Source organism: Saimiri boliviensis, chromosome 8 (genome assembly GCF_048565385.1).
Source record: "Saimiri boliviensis isolate mSaiBol1 chromosome 8, mSaiBol1.pri, whole genome shotgun sequence".
NCBI classification, from domain to species: Eukaryota; Metazoa; Chordata; class Mammalia; order Primates; family Cebidae; genus Saimiri; species Saimiri boliviensis.
The window spans coordinates 68,061,172-68,081,000 of NC_133456.1; the positions used below are offsets into that span (position 1 = coordinate 68,061,172).

Sequence of the window (19,829 nt, forward strand, 5' to 3'; positions counted from 1 at the left end):
TAGCAACTTACAACAAATATTATCTCACACAGTTTCTGTGAGTCAAGAATCTGGGAGCAACTTAGCTAAATGGTTTAGAATCAGAGTCTCTCATAAAACTGCAGTCAAGCTGTCATCCAGGGCTGCAGTTTTCTGAAGATTTGGAGGACCTTCTTTAAGATAGTTCATTACATGGCTGCTGCTAAGATACCTCAGTTTATCTACACAGACCTCGCCATAAGATTCTTGGGGGTTCTCAAGACATAGTTACTGGTTTCTTCCAGAGCCAAGTAATCAAGAGAAAAGGCAATCAGAAAGCCCCGGTTTCCTTTACAACCTAGTACCCAAAGTCACACACTATCACTCGCTCTTTTCTAAAAGTTCATTACAAGTTACTAACCGAGCCCATATGCAAGAAGAGGGTTATTAGGCTACAGTGTTTTGATAGGAGCATCAAAAAATTTGTGGACACACTAAACCACCACACAAGACCAAAAAAAAAAAAAATCGCTCTAAGAAATGATTATAAATGTGATCAAAGAACAACCATAAAGATAAAAACTCAATAGAAGTACTAACAGGTAAAGTTGAAAAAAGTTGCCCAAAAGTCAGAGATGATTAACACAAGAAAAATGGTTTAAAAAAATACAGCTTTAATCCAGAAGTTCAAACACCCAAACTATTGGAATTTTTTTTTTTTTTTTTTTTTTTTTTTTTTGAGACGGAGTTTTGCTCTTGTTACCCAGGCTGGAGTGCAATGGCGCGATCTCGGCTCACCGCAACCTCCACCTCCTGGGTTCAGGCAATTCTCCTGCCTCAGCCTCCTGAGTAGCTGGGATTACAGGCACGTGCCACCATGCCCAGCTAATTTTTTGTATTTTTAGTAGAGACGGGGTTTCACCATGTTGACCAGGATGGTCTCGATCTCTCGACCTCGTGATCCACCCGCCTCGGCCTCCCAAAGTGCTGGGATTACAGGCTTGAGCCACTGCGCCCGGCCTAACGGAATTTTAAGAGGATCAAAGAACATAAAAGTGGGACATAATTGTATTAGGTTGTTCTTGCATTGCTATAAAGAAATACCCAAGGCTGGATAATTTATAAAATGAAGAGGTTTAATTGGCTCACAGTTCTTCAGAAAGTACAGGAAGCATGATGCTGGCATCTGCTGAGCTTCAGGGGAGGCCTCAGAAAACTTGCAATCATGGCAGAAGGCAAAGGGGGAACATATGTGTCACATGGCAAGAGCAGGAGCAAGAGAGAGTGGATGGGGGCAGATGCCATACACATTTAAACAACCAGACCTCATGAGGACTCACTATTTCAAGGACAGCACCAAGCCATGAGGAATACACCCCATGTTCCCAAACACCTCCCATCAGGCTCCTCCTCCAACACTGGAGATTTTCATTCCGATGCAAGATTCAGGTGACACAAATATCCAAATTATATCAATAATTAAAAGATTTTCCCAGAATTGAAGAACATAAATGTCCAATTTCATAAAAGGATTCCCTACTGCTGAGCACAATGTATTAAAAAATGAGCCAAACCAAAGCATGGAAACATCAGGAATAAAAAGGAGATACTAAAAGCTTCCAGAAAAGACAAATTATATATAAAAAACCAGAACAAGAATGATATGGACCTTCTCAACATTGCATCTAGGTAACAATGAGGTAATGTCTTCAAAATTCTGGGTGAATGAATACAACTTCAATCTTAATTCTATAATCAACTAAATGATTTGCTATGGACTGAATTACAACCCCCCAAACTTTATATATTGAAGCCCTAACCTCCAGTGTGATAGTATATGGGGATGGTGTATTTGGGAGATAATTACGTTTAGAGGCCATGTGGGGGTCAGTGGCAGTGGCTTACACCTGTAATCCCAAAGCTTTGGGAGGCCAAGATGGTAGAACACTTGAGGCCAGGAGTTAGAGACCAGTCTGGACAATATAGCAAAATCCCATCTCTAAAAAAATAGTAAGAGTTGGACATGGTGGTATGTGCCTGTAGTCCCAGCTACTTGAGAAGCTGAGATGCAAGGATCACTTGAGCCCAGGAGTTTGAGGTTACACTGAGCTATCATCATGCCACTGTACTCCAGCTTGGGTAACAGAACAAGACTTTATAACAACAACAACAAAAGAGGTCATGAGAGTAGAAACCCCCATTATGGGATCCGTGTCCCTAGAAGAGACAACAGAAAACTTACTCTGTTCCTCTCCCCTCCATGTGAGGACACAGTAAGAAGGCAGCACTCCGTAAGCTGGAAAGAGGGCCATCACCAGAAATCTGCCGTATTGGCACTCAGACTTTCAGCCTCCAGAACTGTGAGAAACACATTCCATCATTTAAGTTATCCGGTTATGGTACTTCGTCATCATAGCCCACGTAAAGACAGTGTCAATTATTTGTAAGATGTAAACAAAGAAATGTTTGCACATGTAAGTTCTCAGAAATATATGCCTCATGCTGTCCTACGATGTTGTAGCTAATATGCATTATTAAAATGAGGAATAAAGAAGGAAAACAACATGAAATAAAATAAGCAGATTTGACACAGAAAAACCACCAATATAGGAACTATGTAGTTGTGTTGTTTTAAACTGAAAATACAAAATTGGAGGAGAATAGAAGGCTCTGGGGGAAAATGCATATGACATAAATTATCTAACAGGTTTCAACCTGTATATCGTCGACTGAGTGTGGAAAGAATTAGCAATATATACATAAAAATGAAACACTAAAATATAGGATAATTTTAACTCCAAGAAATATTAAAAAGCCTATGAGGCTGGGTGCAGTGGCTCATGCCTGTAATCCCAGCACTTTGGGAGGCCAAAGTGGGAGGATTGCTTGAGCCCAGGAGTTCAAGACCAGCCTGGGCAGCATAGTGAGACCCCCATCTTTTAAAAAGAAAAAAGAAAAGGAAAGGTATATGAAAAATAGCAATAATACAATCTATGGCTCAAAGTAAATAATATTTACATAATTTAAATCAAGTTCTGACATAAGAAATTTTAACACAGTAGACCTGGCCATTCACTGGGAAAGTTATTGTTATGTATTTTTTGTTTTTATTACAATTTTCTAAGCAACATCTAAGATCCAAATTCAATATACCTGAGGTAAGGACTAAAATTATTTATATTTTATTACATTCCTCAGGTATTTTTAAAATGTGGTCAAGTTTGAAAACCATTTTTCCAAAGAATTCTGAGGACAGTGAGATAAACATCTTCATATTTAAATATCACTTTTCCTTCATATTTAAATACTACCACTCTCTAAAATTGTTAGACATGGCTTTCTAATATCTGCAATGAATAAATCTACTTCTCCCCCTAGTTTCCAGAATTATCATCATTTTATAGAATCACAGTGGAGGAAAAAGGAAAGAATTTCTAAAGCAAATCTTTAAATTTTGAGTTCCATGTAATGTTCTTCTCATATTCTTACACACAGACTGGTAACCAGCTCTCTAGGAGTACTAAAGGAAACGAAAGGAAATGACTTAAGCTACAGCAAAATAGCCTGAAAGTAAAGAAGTTTCCTGACATTGAAATGTGTTAAACACTAATGTGGGTGTCCAGAGATGTTATGAAATATTCACTTTGGAGAGTTTTTGGAAAACATCCCATCTGTAGGGGTTTAGAGAATTAAGCCTGAGGAAGGTAACTGGGAAGATTGAAAACATTTACTCATGGCCGGGCGCGGTGGCTCAAGCCTATAATCCCAGCACTTTGGGAGGCCGAGGCAGGTGGATCACGAGGTCAAGAGATCGAGACCATCCTGGTCAACATGGTGAAACCCCGTCTCTACTAAAAATACAAAAAAATTAGCTGGGCATGGTGGTGCGTGCCTGTAATCCCAGCTACTCAGGAGGCTGAGGCAGGACAATTGCCTGAACCCAGGAGGCGGAGGTTGCGGTGAGCCAAGATCGCGCCATTGCACTCCAGCCTGGGTAACAAGAGCGAAACTCTGTCTCAAAAAAAAAAAAAAAAAAAAAAAAAAAAAAAAAAAAAAAAAAAAAAAACATTTACTCATTCATTTATTCATTTAGCAAGTACTTTTTGAGCTACTATTAAGTATCTGACACTGTGTTAGGTGTTGAGTATTTTAAGACAGCATTTTTCAAATTTATTTGATGATGGAATAATCAAATGAAAGTGTGTAATAAATCTCCATCAGAAGAATTTCTAATATATCATGTATATTTGGATAAAAAGAAATAGAAAAAAAATCTCACAAATTAGTTGCTGCAAGAAATAAACAAAATATATCAAGCTTAGAAAAACAGCTTTAATCTCATGCTGTTATAAAACATGATACATGATACACATTTGTAAATTATATTTATTCACTTTTTTTTTTTTTTTTTTTTTGAGACGGAGTTTTGGCTCTTGTTACCCAGGCTGGAGTGCAATGGCGCGATCTCGGCTCACCGCAACCTCCGCCTCCTGGGTTCAGGCAATTCTCCTGCCTCAGCCTCCTGAGCAGCTGGGATTACAGGCACGTGCAACCATGCCCAGCTAATTTTTTGTATTTTTAGTAGAGACAGGGTTTCACCATGTTGACCAGGATGGTCTCGATCTCTCGACCTCGTGATCCACCCGCCTCGGCCTCCCAAAGTGCTGGGATTACAGGCTTGAGCCACCGCGCCCAGCCCTTACTCACATTTTTATAGAAGATTCAACTAAATTTTTTCAGAACTTGTAGGATTTCATCAAGGTGATCAGTTACAAGACAAATATACAAATCAGTTTTATTTTCTAAAATTAGTTATAAAATGTAATGGAAATGTTGGAGTAGGGATCTGTTCCCTAGAGCAATCAAAACAATGAAATACCTATGGATAAGATTATAAAGAAACATATAAGCTCCATTTAAAGTATCTGGTAGTAGTTTACTGAAATGCATGTTTTTGTTTGCTTGTTTGTTTTTTGAGATGGAGTTTCATTCTTGTCTCCCAGGCTGGAGTGCAATGGGGCTCTCGGTTCACTGCAACCTCTGCCCCCCAGGTTCAAGCAATTCTCCTGCCTCAGCCTCCCAAGCAGCTGGGATTACAGGCACCTTCCAGCATGTGCCCAGCTAATTTTTGTATTTTTAGTAGAGACGAGGTTTCGCCATGTTGGCCAGGCTGGTCTCAAACTCCTGAATGCAGGTGATCCACCCGACTTGGCCTCCCAAAGTGCTGGGATTACAGGTGTGAGCTACCGTGCCCAGCCTGAAATACATGCTAAAGAACATTTAAAAAATGGAGAATTCCTAGAATGGAAATTCTTTCAGTGTTGTTAAAATGTCAGTTCCCTGCAAATTAACCTATAGATTTAATGCAATTCTAAATAAATTCCCATATGTAGATGGGTAGATAAGCTGGTGTAACATGGAAAATGGATTCTAAAGTTCATTAAAGAGAATAAAATACATTAAGCAGAAATAGATGCTACATTGACTATGGAAGTTTAATTCCTCTCCCTTTAGTCCCACCTAAAAATGTATTAAATGGATTTTTGAAAAGGATAAATTCACAAGGAAAATCGGGAACACCAACTTACAAAAGATATCAACAAATTTTGGGAAGATGAAAAACAGATGGAGAAATGAGAACAGAGAAGAGGAGGATGCCATAAGTTAACTACCAAAAACACGCATATTGACTCACCTCACTTAAACCCTGGGAGACTCAAAATATGGTTAAACCAATTGCCCTAGTTTTGGAGATCCTAACAGCTGATTGCCCTCCAATGAATCCCTACATGTCAAGGAGTACACCCAGCCTTTTTGGAGCCTCTTTATAAAATATAAACTGATAGCCTGGGTCACCAGGTATTTGAGGAAAGCATCCTGCCCAGGCTGGAGTGCATGGCATGGTATCTGCTCACTGCAACCTCTGCCTCCCAGGTTGAAACCATTCTCCTGCCTCAGCCTCCCAGGTAGCTGGGATGACACATATGCACCACCACGCCCAGATAATTTTTTTTTTTTTTTTTTTTTTAGTAGAGATGGGGTTTCACCATGCTGGCCAGGCTGGTCTCAAACTCCTTACCTCAAGTGATCCACCCACCTCGGCCTTCCAAAGTGCTGGGATTAGAGACATGAGCCACCACAATGGCCTATAATCGGTAGAATTTTAATAAACTTTGTAGAAAAAAGTACTGTATCAATGATAAATTTCCAGGTTTTCATAATTGCACTGTTGTTACATAAATGAACATCTTTGTTCTTAGAAAATATACAATTGGTTAAAAAAAAAAGGGGGGGGGGGGGCCGGGCGCGGTGGCTCAAGCCTGTAATCCCAGCACTTTGGGAGGCCGAGGCGGGTGGATCACGAGGTCAAGAGATCGAGACCATCCTGGCTAACATGGTGAAACCCCGTCTCTACTAAAAATACAAAAAATTAGCAGGGCATGGTGGTGCGTGCCTGTAATCCCAGCTACTCAGGAGGCTGAGGCAGGAGAATTGCCTGAACCCAGGAGGCAGAGGTTGCGGTGAGCCGAGATCGCGCCATTGCACTCCAGCCTGGGTAACAAGAGCGAAACTCCGTCTCAAAAAAAAAAAAAAAAAAAAAAAAAGGACATTAAAATGACATCTAATTCCATATTAGCAGGCTGGACGTGGTGACTCATGTGTTGGCCTGTAATTCCAGCACTTTTGAGGTCCAGGAGGGCAGATCACTTGGAGTTTGAAACCAGCCTAGCCAACATGGCAAAACTCTGTCTCTATTAAAAATACAAAAATTAGTCAGGTGTGGTGAAGTAAGCCTGTAGTCCCAGCTACTAGGGCTGAGGCACAAGAATCTCTTAAACCTGGGAGACAGAGGTTGCAGTGAGCTGAGATTGTGCCACTGCACTCCAGCCTGGGCAACAGAGCAAGACTCTGTCTCAAAAAACAACACAACAAAATACCAGACTCAGCAAGAGCTTCATGTTATTACAGTTCAGGTTACACTGTGCCACCAAATGAGTTCAGGTCATAAAAGATTTTGCCACGAGATTTATGAAAAGAAAAAAAACGATAGTTTTCAGAGCACCTGAGGTTTCTAAATTGTTGATAAGAGACTGTTGACCTGTAATACACAGGAGGATTACCTGGCACAAGGCAGGATAGGCCAGGCACGGTGGCTGGTGCCTGTAATCCTAGCACTTTGGGAGGCTGAGGTGGGTGGATTACTTAAGGCCAGGAGTTTAAGACCAGCCTGGACAACACAGTGAGACTCCATCTCTACCAGAAAATTAAACAGTTAGCCAGCTGTGGTGGCATTCACCTGTAATCCCACTGCTTTGGGAGGTTGTGGTGGAAATGTTGGCGGGTTTGGGGGTGCAGGGGAGCACTCAGCTCACTCCCTGGTGGGCTCCAGGCTCTTGGTCTCTCGCTCTCTCAAGAATGGGAGAGGGGATCACGGTGGGTGCACAGGTAAAGTAAATACCGGACCCGAAAAGTTTTTGTGGAAAAGTGATGTATTGAAGCCGGGAGAGAAAAAGGAGGAGGAGAAAGAGCTAGCTCACTCTGCGTGGGAAGGGTCCCCAGAGCGGGGAAACCAGAGAAGGAACGCTCCTGTCACCTGAGTGAGAGAATCCAGAAAGACAGAATCAGGAGAGGAAAGCAGCTGCCACACTGAGCGGAAGGGAACAGAGAACCACGGTGTTTAAGAGAGGAAGCCAGGTTTCCACAAGAGAGCGTGGACTCCGGAAAGACATCCATGCGAGAAGGGAGGCAGGGACCTTCAACAGGAACTCCCACCTCCTCCAGGCCCCTGGCCAATGAAAAGAGTTCCTTTAAACTTCCGCTGCAGTGATTGACTTTCCATCTTATTCCTGCGCCCGCGAAAATTCGAACAGCAACCATTACATCTCCCGGATGGAGAGGCTGGGAGCAGGCATGGCGCTGGGAAGTTCTTACCCTTCCAACCGCTCGCCGGTGTGGACACGGAGAGCGAGCACGTCCCTCAGGAGCACGTCCCTCAGGAAGGTCGTTCCAGCCCCAGAGGCTGAGGCTGCGGTGAGCTGCGGCCACACCACTGTACTGCAGCCGGGGTCACAGAGGGAGAGCCCGCCTCTGGGAAGGAGTCGGCCGGCACGGAGGCCACGTGGAGGCGGAGGCCGGAGACATGGAACCCGGGGCGCGGAGATCCCGCCACTGCACTCCAGCTGGGGACTGTGACAGAGCGAGGCTCCATCACATCAAAAAAAAAAAAAAAAAAAAAAAAGGCAGATGATCCCCTAAACTTAAAACGTACTAATTAGTACGTTTTAGTAGTTGCCTTACTAACCGGACCACGCTAGCAGTCTAAGAGGTGACATTTACTGAGCATTTATGATGTGTATGTACACAACCGTGTAGAGTAACTCTTTAGTTCTCAAAACAACCTCAGAAAGCAGGTCCTGGTATCATTCTCATTCTACAGCTGAGGAAACTTTACACATGTAAGTTATGGACCTCAGCCAAGTTCATGCAACCTCATGGAGCCAGAGATGACTACTTACTGTGTAACCCCAGAAATTCTTTAACTACTCTAAGCCTCCATTCCTTCATCTGAACTGTGGGATCTCTACCCCTAAAGGATTGTTTTGGGAATTAAACAATACACATTTTTAAGTGTCTTTGGAAATTTAAGTCAGAGCTAATTTGGCCCAGCAAGGGAAATATACGAAGGAGCTATAACCACGAACACTGCTCAGGCTAACATTTACAGCGATCGATTGACCGATATAATACTACAGTGCTCTAAACAAAAATGGAAAAAGAAATTACCAGAAAGAAGTCCTTTCTTGTCTTTGCACCTCAGCTGTGTTGCAATTTAGCTACTTCTTCTGAACTCCTTCAGAAGCACTGGGGTAACTGTTGGTAAAGGCTGTTTTATTTTCTGGATGAGGACTAAAGCGATCCCATGAGCACTGTTTCATCTGCACCAGGACTCTCTTATTGAGGGGTAGAGGAGAGTGGTTTCACAGGGGAGGAGAGGATAGGAAGAAAACCACCAATCATTTGAAGGGCTTTCTCACCCGACATCCACATGCTGAAGATTTCAATACCTGCCCCACCGCATCAGCAGCACCTGCCTCTGTGGCCCATCCCCACTCTAAGGCCTCGACTCTTATATGGACACGCTACTATTAACGTTCTATCCTTCGAGTGTGAAAGGGCAGAACCATGGTTGACAGACACTAATTTAACCGAACAGTTTCAATCAGTGGTTCTCAGAGTATGGGGATCAGCAGCAGCAGCATTACGTAGAAATGTGTTAGAAATGCAAATTTATAAATCCCTTCCCAGGAGTACAGACTTGGGAACCCTGAGGGTAGAACGCAGCAATTTGTGTTTCAGCAAGTCTTCAAGGTGAGTCTGAAGCTCTCTAGAGTTTGAGATCCACTGGTCTAAGTTCTTATTCACACAAGCAGTTTTCGATCATTTGACTGGAAGAAAATTCAAGAACGTGTGTTCATGCATTAACCACTTCCTAAAAACCGCGAAACGCATTTATATAATCTTCCTGATCAGAGAAAACATCTAAAAACATCTAAATACTTAAAGACATTTGTGAAAAGAAAATAAATCTTGGAACCCCAGACTCACTAAGCCAAAAGGAAAAGTCAAGCTGGGTCATGCAAACCTGCCTATTTTGGTTCCTAAATAAGATGGCTACAAAGATGAAAAGCTACATACATACCTCCCGCAGATTTTGCCCAGGAGGAAATTCCTTGTGGGCCCCCAGATCTCTACCCTAAAGCGGTTCTGTTGAAGCTCACCATGGCAATTTAAATCAACAGCTTATCTTCACAGGTGTGAGGACATAGGACAGAACTCAAAATCATCCCTCTGCTCACCTGAGACAAATGTGTATCTGATTGCTTCCCCTGCCCTATTTGTCTATGATGTCTTATGTAAAAATGCAGATTCGCTGAGCCAGACAGAGGCATGAATGACTATTTTCCCCTACCCACTTCTCACATGAAAATTGTGTACTTCCCAGCATCTTGCCCTTTCCCCTTTAAATACTGAAGTCCTCAAAATCACCTTCAAAGAAAGGCGTAGACCTGTCTCCCAGGCACATGTTTTTATCTTTCGCTAATAAACCTCCTAAAATGACTGCGACCTGCCTCGATAATTTTCTTTGATTTATACAATAAAGAAATTCATTTTAAAATAAAGCAAACTAATTTCCCATATCTGAATTGTGACAAGAATTTGAACTTTTTTCTGAAGAATGGCTTCAGAAAGGGAAAAGAAGTTCCCATATAAATTTCAAATTTCTCAACACTCACAACTTAAAATGTTTTTACATAAAATTCATTAACAATTAATTCCTTGACATACTTTAGTTATTATCTTTTCTTTCCTCCAGGGAAACCATGCAGCAGACAGAACTGTGATTTTTGGGGAGGCAGCTGTACCTCCTTTGGTCTTACTGTACTCTGAAAGAAATACAAAAAGGAAATAAATACCAAGGTCGGGAAGGACAAACTTAGGAACGAAGCTGTCTTCTTTTACCGTGAAATACTCATGCTACCTAAAAAAAAGAGACAATTGAGTCATTTTTTACAAATTAAGACTTAAATGAATTAATCTTTGTTAAAATAGCAAAATATATGAAAAAATACCAACAAAATAGTGTTTTGTGTATTTTTGGAATTAAAAAGGGACTTAGAGTCTGAAATGTCAAGTGACTTTTACATGTTTTATTATTTTTTAAAAGAACTTGTGATTATGTTTTATGAACAAGGTACAATGTCATCAGTCCAGGTAGGCATAAACTGAGCAAAAAGAAAAAAACCTTCTTTCTCCAGGTATTATAAATGGATCCATTTGTGGTGAACATGCTGGTTAATTAGGGGTTATGACATTGAACAGGGTATGTCAATGCAGAAATGTGAACAGGGATGGTAAATTCCATTACTCAGTAAAATTTCATGCATAAAAATTAAAAATGAATAGGAATTCATGGAATTAAAACCTGATGCAGAGTAGATGTTTAAAGTATAGTGTTAGGCCGGGCGTGGTGGCTCAAGCCTGTAATCCCAGCACTTTGGGAGGCAGAGGCAGGTGGATCACGAGGTCAAGAGATCAAGACCATCCTGGTCAACATGGTGAAACCCCGTCTCTACTAAAAATACAAAACATTAGCTGGGCATGGTGGCGCGTGCCTGTAATCCCAGCTACTCAGGAGGCTGAGGCAGGAGAATTGCCTGAACCCAGGAGGCGGAGGTTGCAGTGAGCCGAGATCGCCTCATTGCACTCCAGCCTGGGTAACAAGAGTGAAACTCCATCTCAAAAAAAAAAAAAAGTATAGTGTTGATGTGTTTCTATTCTTTCAGTGTATTTTTAAAATGTGGATATATATATATATATATATATATATATATATATAGAGAGAGAGAGAGAGAGAGAGAGAGAGAGAGAGACAGAGAGAGAGAGAATAGAAGCTTTTAATGAATAAGCTTAAGCTCTTTCCCAGTCAACATTTTGGGAGTTTTCAAAATCAAAAGGATTTTCTTTTGCATTGTCCCTATTATTTCACCTATACTCCTAAAGTACATAAGATACAAGTATTATTTTGACCTATACCCCACTTTCAGCATTGAACAGACAGCAAATCAACAAGGAAACATTGGACTTAATCTGTATCATACACCAAGTGGACCTAATAGATATTTAGAGAATATTTCATCTAACAGCTACAGAATACAGCTAATGTTTTCAGTACACAGATGAAGAATAGAGCATATGTTAGGCCATAAAACAAGTATTAAATATTTGAAAAAATTAAAATAATTTCAACTATCTTCTTTAACAACAATGGAATAAAACTGGAAATCAATCACAAGAGAAATGCTGGAATCTACATAAACACATGGAAATTAAACAATATGCTCCTAAATGACCAGTGGGTCAATGAAGAGATTAAGGAGGGAATTTGAAAAATTTGACGGCCAGGCACGGTGGCTCAAGCCTGTAATCCCAGCACTTTGGGCGGCCGAGGCGGGTGGATCACAAGGTCGAGAGATCGAGACCATCCTGGTCAACATGGTGAAACCCCGTCTCTACTAAAAATACAAAAAAATTAGCTGGGCATGGTGGCACGTGCCTGTAATCCCAGCTACTCAGGAGGCTGAGGTGGGAGAATTGCCTGAACCCAGGAGGCGGAGGTTGCGGTGAGCCCAGATCGCGCCATTGCACTCCAGCCTGGGTAACAAGAGCGAAACTCCATCTCAAAAAAAAAAAAAAGAAAAAGAAAAAGAAAAATTTGACAAAAACAATAATGAAAACACAACATACCACAACCTATGGGATACAAGGAAAGCAGTAATAAGAAGAAAGTTTATAGATATAAGTGCCTACATCAAAATAGAAAAAGAAAAAAACTGCAAGAAAAACCCAAACTAATGATATATCTTAAAAGAACTAGAAAAGCAAGAGCAAACCAAATCCAAAATTAGACGAAAAGAAAGAATAAAGATCACGGCAGAAATCAATGAGTTTTTAGCATGCAAGGGTATTGAATTTTATACAAAGCCTTTTCTGCAACTATTGAGATAATCATGTGGTTTTTGTCATTGGTTCTGTTTATGTGATGGATTACACTTACTGATTTGCATATATTGAACCAGCTTTGCATCCCAGGGATGAAGCTGACTTGATTGTGATGGACGACCTTTTTGTTGTGCTGCTGGATTCAGTTTGCCAGTATTTTATTGGGGATTTTTGCATCAATGTTCATCAGGGATATTGGCCTGAAATTTTTTTTGTTGTGTCTCTGCCAGGCTTTGGTATCAGGATGATGCTAGCCTCGTAAAATGAGTTAGGGAGGAGTCCCTCTTTTTCTATTGTTTGCAGTATTTCAGAAGGAACCATATCAACTCCTCTTTGTACCTCTCGTAGAATTCAGCTATGAATCACTCTGCTCCTGGGCTTTTTTTGGTTCGTAGGCTATTAATTACTGCCTCAATTTCAGAACTTGTCATTGGTCTATTCAGGGATTTGACTTCTTCATGATTTAGTCTTTGGAAAGGTATGTATGTCCAGGAATTAATCCATTTCTTCTAGATTTTCTAGGTTATTTGCATAGAAGTGTTTATAGTATTCTCTGATGGTAGCTTGTATTTCTGTAGGATTGATGGTTAATATCCCCTTTATCATTTGTTTTTTGAGACGAAGTTTTGCTCTTGTTACCCAGGCTGGAGTGCAATGGCATGATCTTGGCTCACTGCAACCTCTGCCTCCTGGGTTTAGGCAATTCTCCTGCCTCAGCCTCCTGAGTAGCTGGGATTACAGGCACGTGCCACCATGCCCAGCTAATTTTTGTATTTTTAGTAGAGACGGGGTTTCACCATGTTGCCCAGGATGGTCTCGATCTCTTAACCTCGTGATCCACCTGCTTCAGCCTCCCAAAGTGCTGGGATTACAGGCGTGAGCCACTGCGCCCGGCCCTGTTATCATTTTTTATTGTGTCTACTTGATTCTTCTTTTTTCTTCTTTATTAGTCTGGCTAGTGGTCTATTTTGTTGATCTTTTCAAAAAATCAACTTCTGGATTCTTTTTTTTTTTTAAAGGGTCTTTAGTGTTTCTATGTCCTTCAGTTCTGCTCTGATAGTTGTTTCTTGTCTTCCGCTAGCATTTGAATGTTTGCCCTTGTTTCTCTAGTTCTTTTAATTGTGATGTCAGGATGTTGATTTTAGATCTTTCCTGCTTTCTCTTCTGGGCATTTAGTGCTATAAATTTCCCTCTAAATACTGTTTTGGCTGTGTCCCAGAGATTCTGGTATGTTGTGTTTTTGTTTTCATTGGTTTCAAAGAATTTCTTTTTTCTGCCTTAGTTTTGTTATTTACCCATTAGTCATTCAGGTGCACATTGTTCAGTTGCCATGTAGTTGTGTGGTTTTGAGTGAATTCCTTAATCCTGAGTTCTAATTTGATTACACTGTGGTCTGAGAAACTGTTATAATTTCTGTTCTTTCGTATTTGCTGAGGAGTGCTTTACTTCCAATTATGTGGTCAATTTTAGAATAAGTGCAATGTCGTGCTGAGAAGAATGTATATTCTGTAACTTGGCGTGGAGAGTTCCATAGATGTTTATTAGGTCTGCTTCGTCCAGAACTGAGTTCAAGTCTTGAATATCCTTGTTAATTTTCTGACTCGTTGATCAATCTAATATTGACAGTGGAGTGTTAAAGTCTCCCACTCTTACTGTGTGGGAGTCTAAGTCCCTTTGTAGGTCTCTAAGAACTTGCTTTATGAATCTGTGTGCCCCTTCTGAAATTAAGCCAGGCTCAGAGAGACAAATATTGTGTGTTCTCACTCATATGTGGGAGCTAAAACACCAATCTTATGGAGGTAGAGAGTAGAATGATGGTTACCAGTGACTGGGAGGGTGTGTGTCTTGGGGGCAGAAAATGAAGGGAGATTGGTTAATTGGTTGAAACATACAGTTAGATAGGAGAAAGAAGTTCTAGTGTTCAATAGCAGAGTGGGCGACAACAGTTCACAACAACATATATTTCAAAATAGCTAGATGAGAGGACATAAATGTTCCAAAACATAGAACTGATACATAAGTGAGGTGAGGGATGTCATGAATATCCCTACTTGATCATTACACAGTCTATGCAAATAATAAAGTATCATATATACCCCATAAATATGTGCAAACATTATATATCAATAAAAATGTTTTTAAAGTTAAAAACCTTTAGCTCACAAGATAGCTAAAATAAGCTAACACAAATTTATTTGTGGATAATACTCTGTGTGTTTAAAAGACACTATTTACAAATAATCTATTGCTTCACTCCAAATAAATTGAAATTGTTAGATTTAATTATACTTTCAGATGATGTATACTTCGTAGTTGTTGAAAGACGTAGACTTTCTTTTCATTGCTAGTGCTTGTCTCTGTAACACATGACACTAGGTGATGTCTGGTGCCACACTTCTGTTTGTAACATGGACCTGTTCCTTTTCTAACAAACAGCATATATATCAACCTGGTTCCCATTTGAGTCCTCCCATAAATCTAGCACCTGTTTATGTGCTGTGAAAACAATACTGGTCTCATGGAACTGACTTTCTTGTGCCATGACACACATAAAGAAACAAATAATAAAATATTTAACCATAGTTTCAAAGTTCTACCTCCAGCATGGTAGGATAAGCCCTACTATAGCCTAATTTTCCCTCTAAAGCTCTAGACAAAATAAAGCAGCTACCTGAGGACTCTGAAAAATAAACAAAAGCAAGTCGGTCATGGAAGGTAGTCAAAAACGCTGAGGTGCCACCTCAAGGGGTACGTGTCCCAGGTCTTTTTTTTTTTTTTTTTTTTTTTTTTTTGAGACAGAGTTTCGCTCTTGTTACCCAGGCTGGAGTGCAATGGCGCGATCTCGGCTCACCGCAACCTCCGCCTCCTGGGTTCAGGCAATTCTCCTGCCTCAGCCTCCTGAGTACCTGGGATTACAGGTACATGCCACCATGCCCAGCTAATTTTTTTGTATTTTTAGTAGAGACGGGGTTTCACCATGTTGACCAGGATGGTCTCGATCTCTCGACCTCGTGATCCACCCGCCTCGGCCTCCCAAAGTGCTGGGATTACGGGCTTGAGCCACCGTGCCCGGCCTTAGTTTTTTGTATTTTTAGTAGAGACGGGGTTTCACCATGTTGACCAGGATGGTCTCAATCTCTCGACCTCGTGATCCACCCGTCTCAGCCTCCCAAAGTGCTGGGATTATAGGCTTGAGCCACCGCGCCCGGCAGGTCTTTGTTTTTCTATCTCACGGCTTTTCCCCAAGGAAAGGCCCTAGTCACGAAACTGTGCAGAAGAGTAGCAGCCTGACTGGCTAAAACTCCAATAAAAACCCACCTTTCTGGACAGAGGAACCAGGAAAAGAGGCCTCAGAAGGCCAGAATGTGGGAATTTCCAGAGAGGAGAGAGCTGGAAAGGAGATAGTCTTAAGTCTGTGTATGAGCCTATAAGACATGGGCTTATCCCAGAGCTTTGTAACATTTGCACAGATCAACAGAAGCATAGCAAAGTTGTTTTTAAACCTGAACTAAAATTTAAACTACCAAAGATGGCTGACTAGAAGCAGCGAGTGTGCATTGCTCTCATGGAGAAGAGACAGAATGGTAAGTCAACACTAGCTCTTCAACGGGATCATCCAGGAGGACTTGCTAGGATTCATTGAGAAAGCAATGCAACCCATGGAGAACAGAAAGGAGTGACACAGGACAGCTGCTCACCCAGGATTGGTGTGGAGCCAAGCGAGACTCCCCAGTGTGGGGAAATGGTGAGTGAGAGCTGTTGGGCAGCCACACTTCTGCCAAAGACCTTTTAAACCCTGAGCTCAGAAGATCCTTCCTGACCCCTTCAACCTAAGGCCTCCACACCGACACAGACAGCTGCATGGAGTCTGGGCAGAGCCACCACTCAGGCACATGCAGAGACCTGGAAACTAGTAGCTATAACTCCAGCAGTAGGGGAAGCCACGCTTTCTCTCATGCCCCTAGGATAAGGGCCAAACCCATGGGGCTGAGGTGTGGGCAGACTGTACACCTCACCTTTGCTGTACCTTGCTGGACAAGGCCCACTGGCCAGAGACCCCAGCATGACCACCCCAGCCCCACCTGAGCTCTCAGGCTGGGATCAGTTCTGCATTTCCCTGGGACAGAGCCCCCAGAGGTAACAGGGCAGGCACACCATTTTTGCTGCTCCACGGCCCCCCACTCCTACTGGCCTTGGGCTCGTAAGAAAGTGAAGAGCATGCCAGGTGCGGTGGCTGACGCCTGTAATCTCAGCACTTTGGGAGGCCAAGGCAGGTGGATCACGAGGTCAAGAGATTGAGACCATCCTGGTCAACATGGTGAAACCCCGTCTCTACTAAAAATACAAAAAATTAGCTGGGCATGGTGGCCTGTGCCTGTAATCCCAGCTACTCAGGAGGCTGAGGCAGGAGAATTGCCTGAACCCAGGAGGCGGAGGTTGCAGTGAGCTGAGATCGCACCATTGCACTCCAGCCTGGGTAGCAAGAGCGAAACTCCGTCTCAAAAAAACAGAAAGTGAAGAGCGTAAGGATGACTGTGCTTCGGCACAGCACAGCACAGCACAGCACAGCACAGCACAGCACAGCACAGCTGCCTTACAGAAAAGTAACCAGGCTCTTTCCAGACGGGTCCCTGTCCCTGTGACTCTTCACTGAGCAGGGCCTCTCAACCTGGGCTCCCAGCACAACTGAACCACTCCAACTTGAATCCTTAGTCAGGGTTCTGCATTTCACTGATGAAGAAATCCCACAGATAACCCATAGCCACTCTGTCACTGCAGCTGAAGTGGTCCTGCCCTATTGCCCTTGGTCTGGAGAGGAACAAGGGGACTGTTCACTTCACTGCCACTTCCAGGATACCACAGCTGCCAAACAGTGAGTAGCCTAGCCTGTCTTCCTTATGAGCCCCCACCCGGTAGTCTTCATGAGACACAGCCCCCAGCTCCGGCCTGCAGAGCAGCTGTCCACACCTAGCTGAACGTTCCCACTGTCAGTGGCTCTGTATTCAATTCAACGAGAAGATCTAACTATCCTAAGTATATATCTGCCCAATATTGGAGCACCCAGATTAATAAAACAAGTTCTTGGAGACTTATGAGGAGACTTAGATAACTACACCATAATTGTGGGAGACTTAACATGCCATTGACAGTATTGGACACATCATTGAGGCAGAAAAACTAACAAAGATATTTGGAACCTAAACTTGACATTTGACAAAATGGACCTAATAGACATCTACAGACCACTCCACCAACATAGAATGTACATTCTTCTCATCTGCACATGGCGCATACTCTGAAATTGATCCCACACTTGGCCATAAAGCAATTCTCAACAAATTTAAAAAAAAAAAAAAAATCCCACCAACCACACCCTTGGAACACAACTCAAAAAAACAAAAACAAAAACAACAAAAAAACCAATACCAAGAAAATCTACTAAAACCAAACAATTAAGTGAAAATTAAACAATCTGCTCCCAAATGACATTTGGGTCAACAATGAAATTAAGGCAGAAATCAAGAAATTATTTAAAACTGATGAAAACAAACATACAACATACTAGAGAGTCGGTGACACAGCTAACAAGTGTTACAAGGAAAGATGACAGCACTAAACGCCTACACCAAAACATCGAAAGATCGCAAGTCAACAACCTAACATCACACCTCAAGGAACCTGAAAATCAAGAGCAAACCAACTCCAAAGGTAGCAGAAGAAGAGCAAAGCTGAATGGAACTGAATGAAACAGAGACAGGAAAAACCATAAAAAAGAGCAACAAAACCAAAAGTGGGTTTCTTAAAAGAATAAATAAGAGCCGGGCGTGGTGGCTCAAGCCTGTAATCCCAGCACTTTGGGAGGCCGAGGCGGGTGGATCACAAGGTCGACAGATCGAGACCATCCTGGTCAACATGGTGAAACCCAGTCTCTACTAAAAATACAAAAATTAGCTGGGCATGGTGGCGCATGCCTGTAATCCCAGCTACTCAGGAGGCTGAGGCAGGAGAATTGCCTGAACCCAGGAGGCGGAGGTTGCAGTGAGCCGAAATCGCGCCATTGCCTGGGTAACAAGAGCGAAACTCCGTCTCAAAAAAAAAAAAAAAAAAGAATAAATAAGATTAATAGACAGCTAGCTAGACTAATAAAGAAAAAAGGGAGAAGATTCAAATGAACATAATCAGAAAGGAAAAAGGGGGCATTACCACTGCCCAAGAATATTACGAATACCTCACAAACTAGAAAACATAGTAGAAAGGGATAAATTCCTGGAAACATACAACTTCCCAAGATTGAGCCAAAAAGAACATGGGTACTTGAATAAACCAATAATGAGTTCTAAAATTGAATCAGTAATAAAAAATCTACTAACCAGAAAAAGCCCTGGACCAGACAAATCCATAGCCCAATTCTACTAGACATAGAAAGAAGAGCTGGTACTAACTAATCCTACTGAAACTATTCCAAATAATTGAGGAGAAAGGTCTCCTCCCTTACTCATTAAATAATGCCAGCATCATTCTGATATCAAACCTTGGCAGAGACAAAACAAATAAAAAAAACTTCAGACCAATATCCCTGATGACCATAAATGTAAAAATCCACAATAAAATACTAGCAAACCAAATCTAGCAGCATATCAAAAAGCTAATCCACCACAATCAAGTAGGCTTCATTTCTGGGATGCCGAGTTTGATTCAACATATGCAAATCAATAAAAGTAATTCATCTCATAAATAGAAACAAAAACTACATGAACATCTCAACAAATACAGAAAAGGTTTTTGATAAAATTCAAATCCCTTTATGTTAAAACCCTTAACAAACTAGACACCAAATATAAATACCCTAAAATATAGGAGCTATCTATGACAAACCCACAGCCAACATCATACTGAATGGGCAAAAGCTGCAACTATTCTCCTTAGGAACTGGAATAAGACAAAAATGCCTATTCCCACACTCCTATTCAACATATCACTAGAAGTTGTAGCCAGGGCAATCAGACAAGAGAAAGAAATAAAAGGCATACAAATAAGAGAGGAAGCCAAACCATCTCTCTTCACAGATGATGTGATACTATACCTAAAAGACTCCATAGCCTCTGCCCAAAGGCTTCTAGATCTGACGAACAACTTCAGCAAAGTTTTAGAATATAAAATCAATGTACAAAAAAATCAGTACCATTTCTATATACCAATAACATCCAAGCTGTGAGCCAAATCAACAGTGAAATCCTATTCACAACAGTAACAAAAACGTATAGGAATATAGCTAAGTAGGGAGGTGAAAGAGCTCTACAATGAGAATT

General features: G+C 41.5%; 1 protein-coding gene across 1 annotated transcript in view; it reads right to left on the reverse strand.

Annotated features, from left to right (window-relative positions):
- ZMAT3 (zinc finger matrin-type 3) overlaps window positions 1–15,327 on the reverse strand; it is a 90,218-nt gene extending 74,891 nt beyond the window's left edge. Inside the window, exons 1-3 of the mRNA XM_074404576.1 lie at window positions 12,575–15,327; window positions 10,306–10,403; window positions 2,201–2,316 (exon numbers count right to left, since the gene is read on the reverse strand). The gene's annotated coding sequence lies outside the window, so the exon portion shown is untranslated. The remainder of the gene's footprint in view (window positions 1–2,200; window positions 2,317–10,305; window positions 10,404–12,574) is intronic.
- Between the last annotated feature and the right edge of the window lie 4,502 nt (window positions 15,328–19,829).